The sequence below is a fragment of the Canis lupus genome, chromosome 7, assembly GCF_011100685.1.
Source record: "Canis lupus familiaris isolate Mischka breed German Shepherd chromosome 7, alternate assembly UU_Cfam_GSD_1.0, whole genome shotgun sequence".
NCBI classification, from domain to species: Eukaryota; Metazoa; Chordata; class Mammalia; order Carnivora; family Canidae; genus Canis; species Canis lupus.
This window is the reverse complement of record NC_049228.1, coordinates 64,035,707-64,048,203: the sequence shown is the minus strand read 5'-3', so window position 1 is coordinate 64,048,203 and position 12,497 is coordinate 64,035,707. Positions and strand designations below refer to the sequence as shown.

Here is a 12,497-nt window from a genome sequence, read left to right as displayed (position 1 = left end):
AAGTGTGGTACATACATACAATGGTTTATGCCACAGCTTTGAAAATTCTGACCCGTGCTACAACATCGACAAACCTTGAACATATTATGTAAGTGAAAGTAGTAAGACCCAAAAGGACAAACATTATGATTCCATTTATAGGAAGTACCCAGCATAGACAAATACATAGAAAATAGGATAATGGTTACTAGGAGCTGGAAGTGGGATTCGGAGTTCCTATTTAATGGGTACACAGTTTCTGTTTGGGATGATGAAATAGTTTTAGAGATGGATAGTGTAATACTTGCACAACCATGTGAATGTACTCAATGCCAGTAACTAGTATATTTAAACATGGTAAAAGAAAAAAAGTAATTTTATATCAAGTGTATTTCACGATTAAAAAAATGTCAGGAAGATTCTGAAATGCGGGTCTTATGATTGTCAAATAGCTTTTGTACCATCAAAGTGAAAAGGAACCTAATTATTCAAAACTTACCATGACTACATGTTGTGATTTTTAAATTCTTAGATACTGCTTTTATGCTTGGTATTATTACAATAATATTTGAAACACACTGTATACTAGGAATTTGAATAGTGAGAAAAATTAAATGTACTGATAAACATTTACAATCTAAATCTAACATTAACGCACTTAATAAACAGTGCATTCCAAAGTAGCCAGCTTGGGATCCCTGGGTGGCGCAGCGGTTTGGCGCCTGCCTTTGGCCCAGGGCGCGATCCTGGAGACCCGGGATCGAATCCCACGTCAGGCTCCCGGTGCATGGAGCCTGCTTCTCCCTCTGCCTATCTGCTTCTCTCTCTCTCTCTGTGCGACTATCATAAAAAAAATAAAAATTAAAAAAAAAAAAAAAGTTTTTCCAAAGTAGCCAGCTGCTCAACAGTGTGGGGTTTTCTTCCATTATTGTATTCTTTTAATGTGAGGAACAAATTTAAAAATTGAAGTAACTATGTAAAAACATGGCAATGTCAAGAAAATAAATTTTGGGGACACCTGGGTGGCTCAGTGGTTGAGAGTTTGCCTTCAGCTCAGGTTGTGATCCTGGGGCCGGGGGATAGAGTCCCACATTGTTTCTCCCTCGGCATATGTCTCTGCCTCCCTCTCTGTATCTTTCATTTAAAAAAAAAAAAAAAAAAAAAAAAAAAAAAAAAAAAACCTTTAAAAAAATATAAGGTTAAATTAAAATTCACTTAATTTTTAATTCAGTGAAACTTTACAACTTCCTTCCAATAAGAGTTTGCACCCTGATAGATAGCATTGTCTTTTTTGGAGGAGAAATGATAGAGAAGTAGCTAAAATTATGTCACACTACAGTTTGTAAACCATTGAAGTCAATATAAAAATGTTTATTACAAAGTATTTACTTTATGTTTTCTCTTTTCTCTATTTTCTCTTATTCATATTTGTTATGTACACACATGGACTTGGATGCCCGATGAACATAATAAAAGAATAATCCTACTTGCTGTGTATTTTGCCTCTATTTGGCTAAAAGTGTTAATAGAAATTTGAAAACTATATAAGTTGGAAAAAAAAAAAAAGAAAACTATATAAGTTGGCCCTGCTTTACTAAATTGTTTAAATTAACCTCAGGTTGCTATACATTTTATGTGCTGCAATAACCAAGAACTCTTAGATGCAAACCTGATTTGGATTTGAACTATTAACTACTGTTTCTAACAGTTTGGATCTGTAAAAGCAAAGGGCTGAGGAGTCCACACATTTGATAAATCCAATTTTAGACAGTAAAAATATTCTCAACAAGGAGCTTGTTACCTTTTAATTAAAAAAAATTCCTTACATTTTAGATAAAAGTATTTAAATGTTTTCCATCTTGATTATTGCACATTTGAAAATTATCTTCCCAACTTAATCAAATTAGGTATAAATAATACTGACCTGTTATCTACCATATAGTCAAAGTTTCTCTTTAAAGAAAAGCTTTAACAAAGTAAAAACATGTAGTTACAACTTTCCACTGTCACATGATCCGAAAATGAATTAAAGACTGTTTTCACTACACAGTAATTTCCTATTTGCTGGCTGATAAATACAATAACTCAAAATGAGTAACTTAGTAGTTCCTCTTATAAAACGTGTTAAAATTACGCACGGTGACAGATGTTAACTGCATTTATCATGATAAGCAGATCTTAATGTACAGAATTGTGCAATAACTGATGTACGCCTGAAACTAGTAACACTGTCAATTATACTTCAATGAAAAAGCTTTAGAACTATTCCTATATTTGCCCACCTTATAGTGGCATAAGTCAGATAAGGGAAAATCCAACATTTCAAGGAATCAAGAGCACCCTGTAAGATACTTAGATGACATGATGATCATCAATATAAACTGTACAGAGTGCACGACAGTATCTTTTCTAACACTTCCTTAATGAATTCAGGCAAAATTGGTCAAACTAGGTTCCTACGCTGCTTATACCAGCCCTCTTTCTAGGAACTGGAGGAATTTACTAGTCATCAATGAAGTTCTAATCACCATCAGACTTGTCTGGAAAGAACTGACACAGTTCCTAACCATTTCAAAATTCTCATATTCACTTGCTAGCTCATTCTCTACTGTTATTTGTTAAGCCGATTTCTTTCTCCTACTTTTCTCAGTGAATACATAGAACGTACAAAAGCTCAGCTTTCATAATGTGAAGAGGTAAGAAAGGGCCACAGAGTTCCAACTTGAAGATTATTAAGTATACAGATGTATCTGTAAGTAAAATAAAGCCACGAGAAGAAAAATTTTAATGTATTTAACAGGCACCATGTTATCCCTCAAAAAAACAAAAGAAAAACAACTGGCTGTATTCTCCTGTTGATTCGAAACAATTCCTTCCCTTTCTCCTAAGGGAAGAGTGGAGGATCTATGCTTTTGTAGAAACACCTAGCTGCTCTGAATTACAGGTTTAAGTACTGCTTGAATAATTCCAAGACTGGAGGGCCTCCAGAGACAAGGATTAGCCACCCACCATAAATTCCCGCTCACAAGATTCAGCTGAGATATCTAGCAGGCGTCATCTGATAAAGGGACCTTGGCAAAAGCCTACACAGAATTACAACAACTGCTTCAGATAAATCTATTCAACTTGTGGCAGTTAACTCCTGCTTTGAATATCAATGCTGTCTGGGGAAAAAAACAAAAAAGGTGATAAATTTTAAAACTGTCACGGACAGTTTTCTCCATTTTCCTCCTGAATGAACTAGGGAATAAGAGGGTGGATTCTGTAACCATACTGTAATTAACATAGAAATCTTTAAAATTTTGGGCAGCCCGGGGGTAGCTCAGGGGTTTAGCGCCGCCTTCGGCCCAGCGCGTGATCCTGGAGACCCGGGATCGAGTCCCGCACTGGGCTCCCTGCATGGAGCTTGCTTCTTCTACCTACGTGTCTGCCCCACCCCTCTTTCTGTCTCTCTGTCTGTGTGTCTCTCATGAGTGAATAAGTAAAGTCTCTTAAAAAAATTTCTTTTCAACTGGGGGGTGATTCAGAAATTATACCTCCAATTCTGGCTGCGTACAATTCGTTGATCTCGGGGTTAGAACGTGAATATGGCTAGTCCTCAAGTCAACAAAATCCTATTCCAAACGCTTAGCAAAGAGGAGAGGATATTCCGAACTCTATCCAGAACGCATCAACTACAATGCTAAGGCTGAAGCTTTCGGGGAAAACACATCACGGATGTTAAAGCTAATTGTATCCCCAACTCCACAAGAGCCTAACAGCTAAATTGGGTACACTCGAGCGGTCTTGATGAACTCAGCATCGCAGTGCCAACAGTTCAACTTCACAGCCTAAGTGTACGTAGAGCAACGACTTTGACGCCGCAGACCTAATATTAGCTAAATCAGAAAAAAAAAAAAAAAAAAAGTTTCAACGCCTCTGCCCATCAGGAAGGGCCGCCGGGCAAGTGAATCGCTGTTCCCACGGTGCAGCTGCAATCTTCCCTAGGGTTTCTGAGTCCCTGTGGAGCCCTTCCACGCCTGTCGAGTTAACCACGAGGTACTGAGACGGTCACGTGGACGGCTCGTGACTCCCACTGAGCCTCGTCTCCTCCCCGTAGCAGACGGAAAGTTAGGACGGGGGCGCATCCGAGTGCCGAGGGAGCACGCGGCGCCGGCACGAAGACAGCACCCCGAGTGGAAGCGCAACAAACGCCAGCACCTCGCCCCTCAGAACGACTCCCTTCGCGGCGGCGCTGGACGGCCGGCGGCCGCGGGAAGCCCAACTCGCGGCTGGGAGCCCAGCATCGCCGCGCACCACTCGGGCCGGCCTCGGCGACGCGCGGGAACGGCCCGGCCCGCGCACGCCCGCGCCCCGACCTGGGGCCGACCAGGGGCCGACAGGTCTCCCCCGCGCACCAGACCGGGGCAAGGACGGAGGAGGAGGAGGGGGGAGGACCCGCTCGCAGAGGAACCGGCCACGGAAACTGACCTACGCGGTCACCCGGGCTCCCGGGGCTCCCGGGGCGGGGACCACGACGAGGAAACGGCTGCGCCACCGGAGGGCTTGCGGCCCTGCTGAAGGACGGTCTCCGGGGTCCCGGCGCCGGGAACGGGGCGGAGCGACAGACGGCCGAGCGAGGCTCCGCGAGGTGGCGCCGCCCCTCCGCCCCTCCGCCCCTCCGCCCCTCCGCCCCTCCGCCCCTCCGCCCCTCCGCCCCTCCGCCCCTCCGCCCCTCCGCGCCGCCTGCCCCGCCTGCCCCGCCTGCCCCGCGAGCGCGCCCGTCCGCCCGCCCGCGCGCGCCCGGCTTATTTGTGGCGGGCCCGTGCGGCACGTGACCGTCGCGGGGCACTCGAGGCGTACGCCCGGCGCCTCCAGGGCCCCGCCCCCCGCAGGCCCCGCCCCCCGCAGGCCCCGCCCCCGCGCGCTCCGGTGCCGCCTGGACCACAGACGCCGGCTCCAGGCTTTGCCAACCGCTCCCCGGAGGGGCAAGGCCTCGCGCTCCTCCCACCACACCCCGACTCGGAAGAAGTGGGGCTGACCCTCAGGAGCTGTGGCGGGGAGATGAAGCAAATATAAATCCTGGGCTAATGCTCTGGAAATTTATTATTAACAAATACATCACCCAGCTGCCCGTATTTTTTTTCTGCTTTGGTTGCGCCTTTACCCGCGGGGACCTAATTGGCAGTGTAAATTAGCCACACCCTTTCTTTCCCTTGTCAAAAGATGGTCTTAAAATGCCATTCAGGGGTAATTGTTTTAAGACAGGTACCAGTGAAGGATGTTGAAAGAGATGAGGACTTAAGAGAATTTCCATCGCCTCCTCCCCACATCAAATAATCCTTCATAGAGTCCACCTCTTCAGAATCGATACATATCAGGTCTAGCCAGAGGACCAAATTACACAGTGTGCAACATGAAGTTTCAAACTGCAGCATAATTGCAATTTTTTAAAAAATTATGCATAACTAAGAAACACGAAATTCTAAGCATAAGAAAAACTTTCGGACTTTTTTTGTATTTTCCAATGTATTCAGTGACTTTTTTGTAATAAAAAAATAAAAATGGCTATCATTTCTAAGGGACTGTACTTTTTCTCTCAATTCAATTTTAGAAACATTTATCGAGAACCTATTATTGGCTGGTTGGTCATTGCCCTACATGTGATACATCAGGTGGCAGATTCCTTAGAATGTGTTTGGTGAACACAAGAAGCCTTGCCTGTATAACCAGGCTAGTATCATCTTTTATTAACAAAAAAGGCACTTGAGTAGCACAATACTTCAACTGCAAAATGTGTGCTGAGTCAGTCATCACAAAGAACCATCAGGATTTATTTTCTAAGGATATTGAATCATCTTCACAGCCAATGAAACAATTTTCCACATAATCTCATGAAAGGCTTCATTCTCACTATGAAATTTACTACTCATTTTTTCAATTCACTGTACTCTTTTCTTGGGTCAGTAAATGAAAACATCCTAGCCAATTAGGAGGATGAGGGTAATAGGAGATAATCATTATTATGTTTACTAATAAAAGAAATTTCAGGAGCCTGGGTGGCTCAGCAGTTGAGCTTCTGCCTTCAGCTCAGGGCATGGTCCTGGAGTCCCTGTATGGAGTCCCACATCAGGCTCCCTCCACAGAGCCTGCTTCTCCCTCTGCCTGTGCCTCTGCCTCTCTCTCCCTGTCTCTCTCATGAATAAATAAATAAGATCTTTAAAAAAAAATAATAAGAGAAGTTCCAAACTTTTTTTTTACTTTTTTTTTTTTGAGAAGTTCCAAACTTGGTAAGATCACTAACTGTTCTGTATTTTTACAGAAGTCTCTGGTATTTACATAAATCTTTAGGAAATGAGATCTCTTTGCCATTCTTATTGCTGACTAGGAAGATGAAAACACAACAAAGAATTGTTGACAATTCTTATTGTAGAACACTGCTGCCTAATCAATTCTATTAAACGTCTCCTTCTTGGAGGAATTCTCTGTAGTGGAGATGTTGGAAATGATGGAAATGTTCTGTAATTCTATCTTGTCCACTACAGTAGTCACTATACAATATAGTAGTCACATGTGCCTACTGACCTCTTGAAATTTGGCTAGTGTGTCTAAAGATCTGAATTTAAAAAAAATTTTTTTTTTTTATGACAGTCACAGAGAGAGAGAGAGAGAGAGAGAGAGGCAGAGACACAGGCAGAGGGAGAAGCAGGCTCCATGCACCGGGAGCCCGACGTGGGATTCGATCCCGGGTCTCCAGGATTGCGCCCTGGGCCAAAGGCAGGCGCCAAACCGCTGTGCCACCCAGGGATCCCTGAATTTAAAATTTTAATTTTAATTAATTTTAATAACCACATGTGACTAGAAGCTACCATATTGGTCAGTGCTGTTCTAGAACACCAAAATATTACCAAATTTCCCCCAATCACATCAAACTTTTTTTTTTTTTTTAATTTATGATAGTCACAGAGAGAGAGAGAGGGAGAAAGGCAGAGACACAGGCAGAGGGAGAAGCAGGCTTCATGCACCAGGAGCCCAATGTGGGATTCGATCCCGGGTCTCCAGGATCGCGCCCTGGGCCAAAGGCAGGCGCCAAACCGCTGCGCCACCCAGGGATCCCCTCAAACTCTCTTTTGAGAAATGTTTGGCAAACATAGAATCTCTGGAAACAGTTAATAAATATTTTCTCCAAACTCTTTTCTGAGCTTATGAGAAGGTAACTATTTTAATTTTGCAAAAGGGGCATGTTAAAGCAACTATGTCATCCCTATTGCAATGCACATAAATAGGAATAGAAGTGGAAGCTCTGGATGTATGGAAAGGGGTTTTGGGTGTAACTAAGCCTTTTCTCTGCTATTCCCAATTGAAAAATTAATCAGTTCTTTAGACCATGAGGCACTTCAGAGTTACCCACTGCCTAGATCCACCTAGTATTCTTTTGTTTGCTTGATTCAACTTAGGAGCCTTTCTACCACTACCACCGTTTTCCTCCCCACATCCCAACAAAATTCCCTCCAGATTATGGTACCTGATGTTTGTATCTCTGCAGTGTTCTCTTAAGCCTGAAACACCCCAGAACGCACTTTGTGCATTGTATATTTTAAAAACACTGCCCGGGTGCCACTGTGACTTTAAAGAGCTACAAGAGCACACTACAGGCTTGTTAAATCTTATTAAAAGGAAGATTTTATAGACTGAGACTTTGGGGAGGGCTTTGGGTAATTACTGCCTGGAATGTTGAAAAGTAGGTCAGATGCCATCAGGCAAATCCAGATAAATTGTTTTGTTGGGGGAAATTAAACTCCCCTATACCTACACATTAAGCACTTTGTAGTTATTATTAACTCCAGGCCATAAATGCTATGAGGTCATTGGAGGCTTTTCTCTCTTAAAAGCTGACTATCTAATTTTTTTTTGCTCATTTGTGCCATTATATCCAGTTTATTTAATAGCTAAAATAAATGAGCTGGCCTATATTCAGATTTTAAATTATTTTTATCTACACTTAATTCTGTGCCTGTCCCTCTGTTTCTACAGGTGTCACACACAGATGGCTAAGTAACTAAACTTCTACCAATGATTGGTTTTGCCAAATCCCCACACAAAAAGTTTAGAAAACCCCCTATGCCTATAGCTTCTTGGTCGCAAGTGACAAGCACTGACATTGGCTAACTGAAGCAAATAGGGAATGTATTGCAGTCCCAAAGAAAGAGCTCAAAATCTGGCCTGGTGAGGGCAGGACTAGGGCACTTCCAGGGATTAGAGTGGGAGAAGCTAGCCTATAGCTTTTCTGAGGAATAAGTTCTGATGATTTTTTTCCTCCTATCCTATTGATCTTCAGGCAAAATTAAGAAAGAGGGGGAGAGACTGACTTTGGGCTCATAGGACAGGACACCTTGGTTGACAGTCCCACAAGATTACCTTCCATAGGAGAAGTAGTTCCCCACCTACAAACACACACACACACAGTCATGGTGCCATGCTATAACCAGAAGAAGGGGCAATGGTTGATGGGCAGCTACCATCACAGAAATGCCCATTACAGCCTCTTTTTTTTTTTTTTTTTTTTTCGATCAAGCCCTTCTCTTTCATAGCTTTTCCAATAAGGCTCCTTGGGCAATATTTCCACCTTTGCCTCTAGCCCTTAGCTCTTTTCATCACGAATCACCCTGCTTTTCCATCCGGTGTGCCTGACAGTCACACTACCCCTTCTTAGAAGTCTCAGTGAGTCTGTCCCACAACCCTGTTTTGAGAGGAGGCACGGGGTCAAGGCCTAACCAAATAGTACCTTTCTAGCAGGCTTACTAAAGATCTGGTTGAAAGGCTCTGCTCAACAGAAAAGCTCTCTGCTGAATAGGATTAAACTATCTAGATTCTTTCTGGGTCTAGCTGACTGTGAGTATACAAAGTATAGTCTTTAGCCAGGGTAGATGCATAAAGGCATCGAGGAAAGTGAAGGCACAGAACAAACAGAAACCATGGGACAAGCAAGAAGGAGAGTAGAAAAGATGACCAGGAATAGATGCAAAAGTGGAGAGAGAATGGCAGAGACCTCAGAATGCAGGAACTGGGAGTAGGGAGCAAAGGGTTAGGCTTCCTGCTGAGAGTCGACTAACTAGTTGCTGCTTTTGTGTCTTCATTAAGCTTTTAGAGCAGCATAGATGTTTCTGCTTTTATCTGTCTTGTTGCAACAAATCCTACTCTTTATGTGATGAAACCTGAGCATCACTCTATTCCTTGAACCCAGAAAGAACCTAATATATCACCACTACCCCCTTCCCCACATTCTTCTCTCTTGTTCATAACCTCTAACAAACAGCCCTGTCAATACCGCCTTTCTTTTCCATAGCCACCCCAACCTTTATGGTCTCTCCTGCTCCCTGATCTTCTGAGCCTTCTAAAATCCATCTCTTGGGGATCCCTGGGTGGTGCAGCGGTTTGGCGCCTGCCTTTGGCCCAGGGTGTGATCCTGGAGACCCGGGATTGAATCCCACGTCAGGCTCCCGGTGCATGGAGCCTGCTTCTCCCTCTGCCTGTGTCTCTGCCTCTCTCTCTCTGTATGACTATCATAAATAAATAAGTAGTAAATAAATAAAATCCATCTCTTTTCCAGATCTTCACTAACCTCCACTATCTGTTCCTGAGTCACCTTTCAACACCTGATACAGCCAGATCAAAGGCCCTACTCTCCATGAGTTACCATAGCATGATATATTGGTTTGTTGATTAAAGTAGCAAAGATCTCAGCATGGAGATTTGATGGAACAATCTTTGGTCCTGAATTGGAAGTGTAGATCAAATCACAGACTTCTGGATCTTAGACTTGGAAGAACCATCAGAAATCATCTAGTCCAACCTCAAACCGAAAGCCACATTGTCCTAAACCACAATTCTGAAAAGGTATTTCTCCAGCCTAAGGCTGGGAAATTCCTAAAATGGGCAGATCACTGTTTCCCAGTGTGGCTCAAACAATTCACCCCTCTGCCCACCAACAGGATTACTGTTAGAAGTTTCTCCTGCTAAGGCAAACGCTGGCCCCACACAGCTCTCACCTGTTGGTCCTCTAGATTAAGCCTTTAATTCCCTTTTCACAGGCCATTCTTCTAAAAAGTTTAAAAAACTTATGGGGATCAAATAGCTTTTTATGAACTTTAAAATACACTACAGATGTACAGCGTTAGATTCTCTCCATTCCATCAATAAAAACTTCTCTCCTTCATCTTCATGCTCAAAGAAGTAAGATTCCTAGACTGCCAGATTGATCCCTCATAGTACAATTTGACGGGGAGCAAAATGCACCACATCAGAACGTGCCACTTAAGCACATGGATATTTTCAAGCTGAAGATAGGCTCCAGCAGATTCAGGAAGAGATTTTTTTTTTCCTCCTTAACTGCCTAAAATAATTTAGATCAGGGGCCTGTACCAGGAAGAGAGCTAGTACTACAGATAACTTTTTATATCAGAAAAGACTTTCAGGCATGGCATGGCAAACATGTTTACCCAACATTTGCTCTTCTCCTTTTTTTTCTTCTGCTTATCTTTCTCCCTTTGAAGCCCTGGGCCTTTCTCCCCTTCTCCTTAGCTCAGGATGGTATATAAGCCTCAATTACCTGACTGCAGGGGAGTCTCATATTTTCATGGGGCTCCAGTAGGTACAAAATTTTTCTGTTAGTCTGTTTTATGTCAGGTTAATTATTAGACCAGCCAAAGAACCTAGATGGGAAGAAGGGAAAAGTTTTCCACCCCTGATAAGCTCAAACTACTCCCCCACACTAACTTGCTTATTGTTAGAAGTGCTACTTGAGGCAAATGCTGCCTGCACACTGCTCTGACCTGCTATGTTTAATGATCCTTTCATAAGCCTTTTTTTTTTTTCTAGAAATGTAAAGACAACTAGCCTGAACTGCCTCGATTTTCTTTTTCAGGTTTATATTTCCAGATGCTCCAGCCTGTCCTCATGTTCCAACTGGTCATGGTATTGTGATATGCAGTTTGTGATTTTATCTTTTAAAATTTAGAGCCTAGAATTAAGCAAATTACGTCTGCTTCTATGAAGCTAGAGAATAGAGAAATCTTGTTAAGTTCTATTATATGGCCTTTTTCCCCCATCCTTAGTCCTTCTGATCTCTCTACTGCCCTCTGCTGGTAGTTTTTTTCTCAACTACTAGAGAACCGGAGAGAAAAGAGACATTGCAGAAAGGGGCCAGGGCAAAGAAATACAGCAAAAATGTGATGCATTTATACACAAACTCTTGGGCTCTTAAAGTTGGAGGCAATAATTTTGGAGGCAAAGTATACAACGAAAACTAACAAAGAAGATAAACCACAGTACCACTCCCAGGGATTTGGGAAGAGTAGATCAGTAAGGATTAGAATATTCGGAAAAAAAAAAAAAAGAATATTCGAGAAGACATTTGGAAGTGATGGGATGGACACTCCGCCTCCGCTTTAGATAGGAAACACCAGGAAGTGGCAATGAACACATTCTGCGTAGTAACTTTGAAAGAGGCAGCAAGAAACTAAACATTTGAGAGTTTCTTTTGGGTAAGATCTTCGGGCTGGCAGTGGATTTATGAATCACCCACACATACCCATGACACAGCATAGGATTACCAATAGAAAGAAGATTGGGATAATGACACATAAAGACTTACCGAAGCAGAGAATATGTCATTCATCATGGATTAACTCATTTATTCATTAGGCAGTAAATACACATTACTTTAGTAAGTGACATGATTTTGTGAGTGAATACATGCTCTAGGCTAAGAAAGAAAAGAAACCCTGACAACACGCCTTGCTTTCAGGAATTTAATCATCTAGTCATGCAGATAAGACACTATAAAACTGGGAATCCCTGGGTGGCTCAGCAGTTTAGCACCTGCCTTTGGCCCAGGGTGTGATCCTGGAGTCTAGGGATTGAGTCCCACATTGGGCTCCCTCTGCCTGTGTCTCTGCCTCTCTCTCTGTGTGTCTTTTGTGAATAAATAAATTAAAAAAAAAATACACTATAATACTAATGAATCAGCAGGTATGCCATGAGACAGATTAAGAAGAATAAGTTAAAGTTTCGATAGAGGAGGAAAGTTCTGTTTTCCTGCCAGGGCTATCAGTGAATGCAAAGAGATGGCTTTGAAGTTAAGTCATTAAGATGGCTAGGATTTGAACCTGTGGAAACAGGTGAGGAAATGGCATGTTAAGCAAATAACATCGTCTGAGCAAAACCAAGGGGTGGCATACAAGCTAGCATAGGGCCTAGCACGTAGTAAGCCACGCTACAAGTGGGTGAGGCTAAACTAACTTGGATAAACACCTTAGCTCTGCCTAACAGTCTCCTGTTGTCCACTAGCAGCTCTGAGCTGAAGCTGGAGGGGCAGGGCAGGGAAGGACAGGTAGGTGACAAGTGGATGGTTGAAAGCTTGGAGGTGAGGCCTGGGCTAAAGATATCAACTTGTGCTCATATGTGCAGAGGCGACATAAAGCCTTGAGGCTTGCAGGATAAGGCCTAAGGAACAAAAAGAACAGAGTGAGAATAAAAGG

At 42.9% G+C, this 12,497-nt stretch overlaps 1 protein-coding gene across 3 annotated transcripts in view; it reads right to left on the bottom strand.

Annotated features, from left to right (window-relative positions):
- OSBPL1A (oxysterol binding protein like 1A) overlaps window positions 1-4,605 on the bottom strand; it is a 227,702-nt gene extending 223,097 nt beyond the window's left edge. For all 3 annotated transcript variants that reach the window (XR_005362553.1, XM_038543635.1, XM_038543637.1), the window contains exon 1: window positions 4,450-4,605. The gene's annotated coding sequence lies outside the window, so the exon portion shown is untranslated. The remainder of the gene's footprint in view (window positions 1-4,449) is intronic.
- Between the last annotated feature and the right edge of the window lie 7,892 nt (window positions 4,606-12,497).